The following is a 13,556-nucleotide window of genomic DNA, read 5'->3' on the forward strand; positions in this document are numbered from 1 at the left end:
ACATCTGTGGGGACAGGTGACAGGACACAAGGAAGTGTAGATCCAGGTGAACTGGCTTTCTCTCCACTGAAGATTGTCCCTTTTCTGCACAGCTTCAGAGCCAGCTGTGTCCATGGGGAACCCAAAGGTGTTCCTAGCTGTCCACCATGAAAAGTTGTGTCCATGGTGCTGGGAACAGTCACCTGGCTGGGTGCCATGACTAGCTGTCCCCTTAGGCATAGTGAACAGTAGATCCAACAGGCACCGGACACTGCAATCAGTTGCTGCCCCACACATTCAATTGGCTTCCCTGCCCGGGAGCAGCAACCCCACCATGCATGCCATCTTCCTAGGCAGCCACTGCAGTTGGGAAGGGGTAGGCCTGATGGAAGGAGGTGCCTCAGGAACACCACATGCTAAGAAAAGCTGTAAGTGCAGTCTGGCAAGCTCCCTATCTGCTTAGGTATTTTTAAAAACACATTTTTCTATATTTATTAGTATTATTTTTGAGTTATATATATTTTATACATTTATAGTCTTATTAATTTTATTTATTTATGTTTATTTTCTCTCCCTTCTGTGGGCACTAGTCTGTGTTCATTCCCAATATAAAGGTGTCTCCTTCTGACTCCAGGCGCTACTATTGTTGAGGTGTATTTTTTTGTTTTTTGTTTATTATTTTTTATAGGTGCATAGGTCAGGAAACTGTGTCTCCTGCATGGTTGATGGGTTTTCTGACACCGAAACACCCATGCACTCTGCTGAGCTTTTAATAGACTCTCAAATAGAATTGTACTGCCTATGTGAGATCAGGACCTTGGTTTGGCAGGGAATTACTGACAAAACAAGTACAAAAGGGAAACTTCAATGCAAAACCAAGTAAATACAAAATTTTAGATGACTGAGTGAACAAACCTCCAAAATAACCTTTATAAATCAAACACCCTAAGCACAACAGAAAATCACAGAACATTTGATGGTCCAAGCAGAAACCGACCAGACGAATGACCATATCAAAATATTGGAAAGGTCACAGAATATGGAACTACTCAAGGATATTTATACAGAAATAAAAGATATCAAGAAGACACTAGAAGAGCACAAAGAAGAATTTGAAAGATTAAATAAAAAAATGGAGGATCTCACAAAGATAAAAGATACAATAGACCAAATTAGAAATATACTAGAGACACACAATAGCAGATTCAAAGAAACAGAAGGAAGAATAAGTGAGCTAGAAGACAGAACAATTGAACGAGCACAAACAAAAGAGCAAATGGTGAGAAAGATAGAAATAAATGGAACTGGACCTTAAGAAAATGATAGACCACAAAAGGTGCATAAATATAAGATCCATGTTACCCAGAAGAAGAACAAAAGAAAAAAAGACTGTGAAGACTAGTTGAAAATATAATAGGGGAAACATTCCCAAACCTTATAAAATATATTAAAATGCAAATCAGAGACCCAATGAACACCAAATAGAATAAATCCAAATAGGCCTACTCCAAAAGACATACTATTCAAATTGTCAAATGTTGAGGAGACACAGAGTCATAAAAGCAGCACAAGAAAAGCAATCTACCTCATGCAAGGGAAAATACATAAAACTGAGTTTGGACTACTCAACTCGCATCATGAAGGAAAGAAGGCAGTAGTATGATATATTGAACATTCTGGACAATAAAGACTTCCATCCAAGAATTCTTTGTCTTCAAAATTGAGAGAGAGAGATTAAAATCATCATAGACAAACAAAGCCTGAGAGAACTAATCAACAAAAAACCTGCCCTGCAAGAAATACTAAAGAAAATTCTTTCAGCTGAAAAAAAAAATGACAAGAGAGAGACATCTGGAAGTGGGTACTGAATTGAGGAGTGCCAGCAGTGATAATTTAAAGGATAAAAAGAGAGAGAAGGAAAAAAATGCATAGACATGATAAATAAAAGTAAACGATAAGATGGTAGATTCAAGAAATGCCTTTACAGTAATAACTTTGAATGTTAACAGAATAAACTCACCAATTAAAAAATGCAGATTGACAAAATTGATTAAGAAATAAAACCCATCTCCATGCTGTTTACAATAGATGTATCTTAGACTCAAGGGTGAAATAGATTGAAAGTGAAAGAATGAAAAAATATGCTCTATGCAACTTGTAACCAAAAAAAAAAAAAAAAGAAAGAAACAGGAGCAGTTATACCAATATCAGACTTTAAATGTAAAGACATCATAAGAGACAAAGAAGGAAATTACATATTTAAAAAGGACAACTCATCAAAGGGAATAACAATCATAAATGTTTAGTCACCCAATCAAATTACCCCAAAGTATGTGAGGTAAACATTAGCAAAACTGAAAGGAGCTATAGATGTTTCAACAAAAACAGGGGAGTTTTTGATACACCACTCTCCACTATATATAGAACAACCAGAGGATCAAAAAGGAAATAGAAAACCTAAACAATGTGACAAACAAATTAGATCTAATACATTTATATTGATCATTACACCCCAAAACACCAGGATTTGTATTCTTCTCTAGTGCAAATGGAATGTTCTCCAGGATAGATCATATGCTGCGACACAAAATAAGTCTTCATAAATTCAAAAAGATTAAAATTATTCAAAGCACTTTCTCTGACCACAACAGAATGAAGCTGGAAATTAATAATCACCAAAGAACTAGAAACTTCACAAATATATGGAGATAAACAACACACTCTTAAATCATTAGTGAATCAAAGAAGAAATTGCTGGAGAAATTGGTAAATATCTGGAGATGAATGAGAATGACAATACAACATATCAGAACTTATGGAATGCAGCAAAAGCAGTGCTGGGAAGGAAATTTAGTGCCCTGAATGCCTATATCAAAAAGTAAGAACAAGGAAAAATCAGGTATTTAACTGCTAACCTGGAGAATTTAGAGAAAGAACAACAAACTAACCACAGACCAAATAAAAGAAGAGAAATAACAAGATTAAAGCAGATATAAATGAACTGGAGAAACAAAAATCAATAGAAAAAATCAACAAAACCAAAACCTGGTTCTTTGATAAAATTGATAAAATTGATGAAACCCCTAACTAAACTGACAAAGAAAAAAAGGAGAGGATGCAAATAAACAAAATCAGAAATGAAAAAGAGTATATTACCATGGACAATAAAGAAATTTGAAAATCATAAGCAAATACTATTAACAGTTATATGCCACTGAAGTAAACAACTTAGATTAAATGGACAAATTCCTAAAAACACAAAATGCCTATACTGACGAGAAGAAATAGAAGATTTCAAGAAACCAATTACAAGTAAAGAGATTCAATCACTGGTCAAAAATCTTCTCACAAAGAAAAACTCAGTACTGGATGCTTCACAGAGGAATTTTATCAAACATTCCAAAAAGAACAAACACAAATCCTACTCAATTATTTCAACAAAAATGAGGAAAAAGGAAGCTACCTAACTTATTTTATGAGGCTAATGTCAGTCTAATCCCCAAATTGAATAAAGACACTACAAGAAAAGAAAACTGCAGACCAATCTCCCTAATGAAATAGATGTCAAAATTCAAAACGAAATACTAACAAATTGAATCCAACATTATACCAAAAGTATTATACATCATAAGTAAGTGGGATTTACATCATGAATACAAGGTTGGTTCAACACAAGAAAATCAATAAACCTAATAGAGCACATTAATAAGTCAAAAAGGAAAAATCGCATGATCATATCAGTTGATGCTGAGAAATCATTTGACATAATTCAGCATCCTTTCGTTATAAAAATACTTCAAATGGTAGGAATTGAAGGAAACTTTCTTAATATCATAAAGGGCATATATGAAAAACCCATAGCCAGCATCATACTTAACAATGAGAGATTAAAAGCATCTCCCCTAACATCAGGAACAAGACAAGGATGACCATTGTCACCGCTATTATTCAACATTATACTAGAGGTCCTAGCTGGAGCAATTAGATTGGAGAAAGAAATAAAAGGAATCCAAGTAGGAAAGGAATAAATAAAACTTTTATTATTTGCATATGACACGATTCTGTGCTTTGAGAAACCTGAGAAATCTATGACAAAGGTACATGAGCTAATAAATTCATCATAGTAGCAGGATACAAGATTAATGTACAAAAATCAGAAGTGTTTCTATACACAAGTAATGACCTAACAGAGGAGACAATTAAGGAAAAAATTCCATTCAAAATAGTAACCAAAATAATCAAGTATCTAGTAATAAGCATAACCAGGAATGTCAAGGACTTGTACACAGGTTAACTACAAAACATTTATAGAAGAAATAATAGATGATCTAAGATAGAAAGACATTCCATGCTCATCAATAGGTACGTTGAATTTCGTTTAGATGTCAATTCTACCCAAACAATCTATGGATTCAATGCAATACCAATCAAAATTCTAACAATCTAATTTGAAGCCCTGGAAAAGCTAGTTATCAAATTATTTGGAAGGAAAAGAGACCTGAATAGCTAAAGATATCCCAAAAGTGAAGAGCAAAGTGGGAGACTAACACTTCCTGACTTACTTTAGAGCTTACTATAAACCTACAGTGGTCAAACCGCCATGATACTGACACAAAGATAGAAATATCAACCAATGGAACCAAATCAGGAGTGCAGAGATAGACCATTAAATCTATGGACAATTGATCTTTGATAATGCCAAATACACTGAATTGGGGCAGAATAGTCTTTTCACTAAATGGGCATGAGAGAATTGAATATCAATAGCCAAAAGAATGAAAGCAGACCCCTACTTTACACCTTGTACAAAAATTAATTCAAAATGGATTTAAGACCTGAATATCAGAGCCGGTACCATAAAACTCCTGGAAGAAAATGTAGGGAAACATTCAAGATTGAGTAATGGGAGACAGCTTCTTAAATTTTTCATGTAAAACACAAGCAGCAATATATATATCTTTATATATATATTATATATATATATATATATATATATATATATATATAATAATATATATATATATGGGAACTCCTTAAGATCAAGAGCTTCTATTCCTCAAAGGACTTTGTCAAAAGGTGAAGAAGTCTTTGGAAAAGTGTCAATTCATATCCTTTGACCATTCTATAATTGAGTTGTCTGTTCTCTTGTTGTTGAGTTATGTAATTTATTTATGTAAACAAGATATCAAGCCTTTATGTTGGTTCCAAATATTTTCTCCCATTTAGTTAAAAAAAAAACAGAAAACTATAAATATTGAAGGGGATGTGGAGAAATTGGTACATTCATTTATTGTTGTTGGGAATGTATATTGGTGCAGCCACACTGGAAAACAGTTTGGTGACACCTCAGAAAACTCAATATTGAGTTGCCTCATGACCTGGCAATATCAATACTCAGGATATATCAAGAAGAGTAGAAAGCAGTGACATGAACAGACATCTGCACATCAATGTCCATAATAGCACTATTCAAAATTGTCAAAGGATGGAAACAATCCAAGTGCATATCTACAGATGAGTGGATAAACAAATTATGGTATATCTATAAAATGGAATATTATGCAGCAAGACAAAATGAGATCCTGAAGTAAATGACTACATGGATGAACTTTGAGGATATAATACTGAGTGAAATAAATCAACAAAAAAGAAGAGATACTGCATTATTTCACCATTATGACTCTATAAAGGTAAACTCTGAGGTCATATGTATAATATAGCAGACCTAGAAGTATACAGATGTTAGAGAAGGGGAAAGGCTACCCAATGAGATTGAATTTAAATGCAAGGGAACAGATAGAAGAAATGGTAACTAATTAATGAGGTTGTAAGTAACACTGCCATATTGAGGTGAGTATAATTGAAAGGGGTTGTATAGTGCTATGCATTCCACTGATTAAATCTACAATTATAATTAAGTTCTCACATGAACTATTTCAAAGGATTGATGTTGAACAAAGTGTCAATAGAAGGATATATGGGGAAAAATAAAGTTGCATGCTATCACCAATAGTTAACAGAAAGATATCAATAGGACACAACACTACAAGAGACAATTAACTGATGGGAGTGAGGAGCGACAAGTGATAAGGGTGGTTTTGATGTGATATTTAGTGAGGCTGTGCTTGTGAGTTCTTTGATTCTATGGACCAATGAAAATTGCCTAAAATTGAGTGTGTTGCTGATTGTACAACCAAGTGAGGATACTTGTTTCAGACATTATTCATGATGCCAAACAGATGGAGGGAGCTGAACGGTTCAATGACTGAGAAGCAGAATGATGAACTGTGATGCATTTATATGATAGACTATGGCATGGCTACAGAAAGGAACGGTGTTGAGAGGTATGTTAATTTTCAAACTGCTCAAACGTGATATACCAGAACTTGAACAGCTTTTCAAAAAGAGAATTTAATGTTACAAGTCTACAGTTCTAAGGAAGTGAAAGTGGCTAAATTAAGGCACCAACAAGCGGTTAACTTCACTCAAAAAAGGCTAATTGGTCTGGAACACCTCTGTCAATCTGGAAGTCACATGGCTGGCATCTACAGGTCCCTTGCTCCTCGGATCTATTGCTTTAAGTTTCTGTCCATGTGGAAGGCCATCACTTTCCTTCTCTGGGGCTTGTTTTCATCTCTTGGCTTCCCTTGGCTCTTCTCTAGAATCTTCTCTAGAATCTTCTCTAGATTCTGGCTTGCTTAACATCTCATAGCAACATCTGCTGGGCTCCAAGCATATCCAAACATCCATGTCTCTGTTCTCTGAAGCAACTATTCTCCACAAGTCTGTATCTGTGTCAGCTCTGCTGTGAAGCTTCTGTAGGATCTGAGACTCCTGTCAGTTCTGTCATTTCTGGCTGTCTCCAATATGTTTTCTCCTTTAAAGGATTCCAGTAAACTAATTAAGAACCACCTGAATGGGTGGAATCACATCTCCATCTAATCAAAAGTCACACCCACAATTGAGTATGTCACATCTCCATGAAGATAACTAATCAAGTTTCCAACCTACAGTGCTGTGTAGGGATTAAAAGAAACAGCTGCATCCACAAGTTTGGATCAAGAGTAAAACATGCCTTATTTAGGGTAAATAATACTTTCAAATCAGCACAAGAGGCATGCAATAAACTGAATAAGCCATGAGTCATTGTGTTTTGCAATATAAGCCAGAAACAGAACAATTATGCTGTCTCCCTCAGAAATTACTTATAAGAAAATTGGAGCCTAGATTGTAAACCCATATAGCAGCCATGCTTAGTTTGAAGTTGTAAATGTATTTTTGGATTCTGAGATATTGAATTATAACTTGTATCAACTGGTATTTCACTGGAACTTTGAGTAACTCTGTGACACCAAAGATCCAGAGATAAAGTGCTGGGGTCCTGAAAGATAGAATAACTATATACAATAACAGCTAAAGTAACTAAACAGGAGCTCAGATCCCAGCTAGAGATACAAATGAAGCCAATCTGGCTAGGATTAAGGTAAACACAGGGTAAATACAGAATACAAGGTAAAAGATGGTAATGAATGTACTCTAGATCTTCACCTACTGTGGCCAGAGATGCTTATTATGTATAAAATCTAAATTTTCTGTAACACACAATCTAAATCAACCTGTCTGGGTAGTCATTTAAATAATCCAAAAGGCCTAGAGTCCAGAATGGGAATAAGGCCTGCAATTTTGTATAGCTTAATGTAACACCCAGATACAATTTAGATTATACAATCTTAAAAAGTAGTGGTAGAGTTCCTTTAGGGTTTGAAGGAAAAAAATGTGGCACTATTAAACTTTTCTATCTGGGAAATCCCAGTTACCCTCTCAACTATTGGGAACTCCCAAGAAAATAGGCTAAGCCCTTGATTTTGAAGCTTGCCCTTATGAAACTTATTTATGCAGTAGAGAAACTAAGACTACCTGCAACAAGACCCAAGAGTAGTTTCCAGGAAACAGATGTGACCTCTGTATTTCTAAGCCAAGCTCTACAAGGAAAGTCACTACCCAGCCCTACCCCCTCACCATGTAGGACATGACATCTGGGGGGAAGGGGATTCTCCCTGACAATGTGGGGTGTGACTCCCAGATTGAGTCTGGTCCTGGCACCATCAGATCAACAATACTGTCCTGACCAAAAGGAGACAAAGAAGTGTAGTAAAATAGGGTATCAATGGCTAAGAGAGATCAAATGACATCAAGAGGTCATTCTGGCAGGACTGCCTGAACTGATGCTTCTGGTGACATCCTAGAGTGGAAAAAGGAAGTTAAGGTTCCAGGCTGCAACTTTCTGCTGGATTGGGGTTACTGAGGTAGCAGTCACACAAAGAGGAGGCCTTTGCCATCAGTTTGATCAGGGATGTTGAAGAACACAGTGTTCCAGCCCATTCCTGGAAGGTAAACATGGAAGAGGACAACACAAACAAGTTTGTGGGCAAGGAAGATGGAGGCAACAGCCAAATTGGGCCCAAAGAGGGCAAGGTGGACTCCTGCTTGCAGAAAGGAGACATGGCAGCTGCTCTACAGGCAGCTCTAGAAAACTCCCCTATCAAACCAAGAGTCATATGGTGAAGATCAGACAGGCAGCATTGTCTTGAAGGTGCTTATCTCTCTTAAAGTTAATGATATTAAGAAGACAGTTTAATCTTTGGACAAAAATAGTGTAGCTCATCTAAGGAAGTATGTTTCTAAAGGCTTTGAAAGCCCCTCCAACCATAGCAGTGCTATTTTATTGCAATGGTATGAAAAGGCCCTTGCAGCTATAGGAGTTGCGTCCATCATTTGAGTCCTGACTGCAAGAAAAATTATGTAGTCCAGCAGGAGTTGGATATCTGCCATGGGAGTGGAAGTTGCAGTACAAAGACCAAAACAACCAAGTGCTACTGCTGCGCTTTGAGTAGCATCTGTTTCTCTCAGTTTTGCCTTCTTGCTTCCTTTTTCATATCTGTAAAGAAGAAAATTGCATATCACTTTACCTTTTAATGAAAATTGAACAATAGAAAGGAAATTTTGTTTCAACAGGAATGTTTCAAGTTCTCAAAATCAATTTCTGTGATGTGAGTATCTGTCTGCATATAGTATAATTTACATTCAAGTCAATTGTGCAATTTTTAACCCCTAATGGCTGGGTTTATTGTTTGTTCTGTTCTGCACTAATACTGAGAGATGTCATCAAAATTTAAGGTCAGTTTCCTACCTCATTGCTAGCCAAGCAGTGATCTTTATTAAAAAAAAAAAAAAGGATGTTTGAGAGACTGGCAGCTATTAAGCTTGCAAAATTGGACCATACATCCCCAATTAAAGCAGTTGTTTTTCTTGAACATGTGTTGAATGAACATCACTATGGAGTTATAGCGTTATTTCTGTTCTCCTCAAGATTAACCATGCTATGAATTTTAAAATATGCTTTCTTCTTCTCAGCATCCAATAATCATGACTTTTAAGTTACTTTGTGGTTACCCAAAATCCAGAGAAGGAATCTTGCTCTATATAATTGTATCTATAAAATATCAGAACCTATTTGGCATTAGCATAAAAATTTTGCCCCGAAAATTTAGCCCTATTTGGGGAAACTGTAATCCATATTAGAAAGGATATGGAAACTGTGATGTAGTTCAATCTCTGGCCAGCCTCTGAATGAAATGCCTAAGAGTCAAACTAAGACTCTATAGAAGTTCCATGCATTAAGTTTGCTCTCCAGGAAGCTATAATTTCCAGAGAGTTTCTAGGGCAGATAAATTTTGAAAACCAGAGGTACCAGCCTTTCCAAGATTATCAACTAATTATATCCTCCTGTCTTTTAGTGCTGACAATCCTTCTCAACATGGAAAAGTCAAAACAAGCATTGCCTAAAATTCCCTATAGATTGGGAGAAGGATCAAAGGAGAAGGAGGAGTTATAACAGAGAAAATAGGATTTAACAAGTGAGCATGATTGCTGAGTTACTATAGTGACATTTCTTCCAGCCGCCAGTATTTTGGAGCAGCTTGAAGGAAAAACCTGAAATAATGAAATGGTAACCCATGATGAACCCTGAATCTGTTCTGTAAATATTTGGTGAAATGTACTTCAAAAATTATTGCTTTTTCTTTCTCTTATTTATATATATGTTATATTTCACAACAAAAAGTTTAAAAATCAGTCTTTCTGTGTCAAATAATATTATATTGTCATATACACTGTACTGTCAAAAAAGTGTTCAAAATGAGAAGGGAGAGATGGAATCCTTGATTTTATAAAATTTATTTCCAAAATCATCACAGCTCTCATTGATAATTTTAATTAGATGTTTTGAATTGACCATCTTTAAACAGAAAAGGTAGAGAACTAATTCTTGCTTGGAAAAAATACAATGGAGGTCTCATTCCATGGTGATTTCTCACACCCTAACTAAACGAAATACAATTTAAAATATTACTGTATGCAATATTCTTTAAGTACGTAACTTAAATTCAATTTCATCCAGCCTTGGTTTTAGTAAGGGAGGGAACATATATTTACCAGGTTCAGGAAAAAAAAATTCAATTCAGCAGCGTGCCAGTTTGTGTTCTCTTGGAAGCAGGTGCCAACACAGAAATGAAATACAAAAAAATAAATGTGTTAAGGGAAATGCCCATGCAGGGTAAAGGTGGGGAAAGAGTATGATGAGGCAGAGAGATTCTTCAGATCACTATCTTCAGATTGCTTCAGATGACAGTCTGACTGCAGAGTAACACTGGTAAATTTCAACCAGGGCACTCCATAGCAAAATGTACTTGTTAGAGGCATCCCACATTGTGTATAAATGACACAAGCCTTGTTTCTGCTCACTCCTTGACTAAAAGCAGCCATGAGAATGTGGCTGAGACTTGAATTCCAAGAGAATCCCAAAGATGTGGTATGTGGAAGCTGTCAGCTAACTATTCTTCCCCAGGCAAGTTCTGTCTTGACAGATGATCTGAGTGGCACACTTCATAGGTACTACAATTAGTGTCATTTGCATCTTTGCAATTCTAAGCACTCTTCTAATTGTGCATAATGTATATGAGAAATGTAACTCTCAAGAAAAACAATGAGAACATTTAAAATGGAACAAAAATATTTATTTTTAATTTAAAGGAGATTATTCTTTATGGAAAGATTTGTTCTTGGGCAGTTCTTTTAGAGAAAATACCTATTAATACTTAGTAAGATTGAATGACTCCCTGTGTTCTCTTTATGAATTATGGAAATTGATATGATGGAAGAAACACTGGTTGAGCATGAACTGTGAGAACCTATACTACATTTTCTATAAATTACTTAAATTAATCCTTATATTAGACCTGCAACATCTCAAGTCAACAAATGGAAAGCTTAAATATTTTGATAAAAACAACACAGACTAATTTAGTTACCAACTTGTTAATGCACACAGTGGAGAGTCTCCAAGAAAACTTTAAATTTGACTGAATGCCTTGAATTAGCTGAGGATTATATTTCATCAGGATAAAATGGTATCTAGAGGTGGGCCGCAGTGGCTCAGCAGGCAGAGCTCTCAGCTGCCATGCTAGAGACCTGGGTTTGTTTCCTGGTACCTACCCATGCACACACACAAAAGGTATCTAATCATGGAAATTGGAAGGTATCCTATAATTAAGTGCAGGCCTTGGATCATGCTATATATGAATATGCATGGGAAATAAATTTTTAATTAATTTCTCCTAAAATTACCTTTCACAATGTCTGCTAGTGTTGTGATCATTAGTATCTAAAAGAAAAAAAGTAAATATATGTGACTGCAAGGATTGAGAATATTGATAAGGAGCAGATACAGACAAAAATATATACGATGTAAGAATACGGAAAAGTGAAAAGATACCAAGAGATGATACCTAAAAATAAGGCTTTGTAAATTTTTATTTTCTTCATTTGGAATATTACTTAAAGGCAATAAAGTGTACTTATAAAAGATAAATTACTCTGGGCTAGGCCTACCTGTGCTAAAAGCTGACTAGTCCACTTATTCAACTCAGGAAAAGCCACTTAACCTGAGTTCCAATTTATTTACCTGCACAATGAAGACAATTATGCTACCAATCTTAGAGGGTTGGCTCACATGAAGATTAAATTGCACAATATACAAAAGTAGGTAGCATAAAGTCTTGCATACATGAAGAATGAAATAAATTCAGATTAACATTTTTATGACTATGAAGTACTCATAAATGTTGGCTAAGAAGCAAATCTCATAAAATGGAGTATTTCTGGTTAGAAACTTGCACTTTTTTACTGAGTATTTTTAAACCTTTGAAGGAAACATAGGATATATTTTTGTTAATCCATTATTCTTTGTCACAAACTAAAAGGAAAATCTTACAATTTGAGATGAAACATCATTATTTATAAAACAAATAATGTGTCAGCATATTTTTCTCTTATGCTGCATCTAAGTTTCATTTTCAGAAAGATGATTTTGAAAAAATGATCATTATTGCTGAGGTTTTTAATACACCTTTCCTAGGTTCTCTAATATATTTTTGATGAAGGTGATGAACTTTATTACCTATTATATTTGTAAATTTCTTGTACTAGTGTTACCAGACAAAGTCAGTGGATTCTTTTTGCCTATGCATTCAAATGACCAATTCCTGAACCACTAGGATTTCAAAGAGAGAGAAAGTTTATTACTAGGTGAGTAACAGGAGAACTGATGGCCTATCAGCCCAAAAATTTGTCTCTCCAAACTGCATGATTTTGATAGTTTCATAGTATTAAAAGATGGTCAGGATTTAGGATAATTAGTACAATGGTCCCAGATGATACAATAAGAGATGATTTAATTATTGAGCATGTACATATTGATTACATGCTTAGTCACAGAATGTATGCAAGAAAATGGCCACCTTAATATGATGATGATCATAATTTTAATACAATGAGGTATAGATGAGTTATAGGTTAAAGTTTAAGCTACTGCATGTCAGGTGGGCCAGTTTTGGTCAGATCCAATTTTGGTTATCAATATAACTTTGGATTTGGGGGAGATCATTCTGGGCTAGCACATCACTCTTCATTAATAAACATTAGGGGCTGCCTTTGTGATCACAAACTCTAAAGTTAAAAAACTGGACAAATGGATACAAGTGAAGGTTAGTCACAAGGTTCTTATAATCGCAAGGGCACAAGATCAAGGCTATACAGTCATTTCAGAGATGTGAAATGATGATTATCTTCTGGTGTCAACTTGGCCACACAATTATGCTCAGTTGTCTTATCAGGCAAGCACTGGCCTAATCTTTCCTGCAAGGATATTTCAGGCATGGTTGATCAAATCATCAGTTAGTTGATTGCACCTGTGGCTGACTACATAGACACTCAACTAAGGCATGCCTCCCACAGCGAGATAATCCAATCAATTGAAAGTTTTCAAGGAAGAAAGAGACTCTCAGTGCTTCTTCACCCAGTCAGCCTCTCCTGTAAAGTTTGTCCAGAGCCTTCATCAGACCCACCAGCTTCACAGCCTGCCCTATGGATTTCGGACTTTTCCACTACCACAGTTTCATGAGACACCTTTATAAACCTTATATTTACAGAGCTCACTTGTTGTTTCTGTTTCTCTTGAG

At 35.5% G+C, this 13,556-nt stretch overlaps 2 long non-coding RNA genes and 1 pseudogene across 5 annotated transcripts in view; 2 read left to right on the forward strand and 1 right to left on the reverse strand.

Moving 5' to 3' along the window:
- Nucleotides 1–13,556, forward strand: part of LOC143647965 (uncharacterized) — a 149,845-nt gene that overhangs the window by 88,569 nt on the left and 47,720 nt on the right. The window lies entirely within an intron of this gene.
- The window catches only part of LOC143647964 (uncharacterized), a 45,781-nt gene that overhangs the window by 12,647 nt on the left and 19,578 nt on the right, over nt 1–13,556 (reverse strand). The gene's annotated exons all lie outside the window — the stretch shown is intronic.
- LOC143648860 (actin-related protein 2/3 complex subunit 5 pseudogene) lies at nt 314–8,785 on the forward strand (annotated as a pseudogene).

This window comes from Tamandua tetradactyla, chromosome 10, assembly GCF_023851605.1.
Source record: "Tamandua tetradactyla isolate mTamTet1 chromosome 10, mTamTet1.pri, whole genome shotgun sequence".
Classification (NCBI taxonomy): Eukaryota; Metazoa; Chordata; class Mammalia; order Pilosa; family Myrmecophagidae; genus Tamandua; species Tamandua tetradactyla.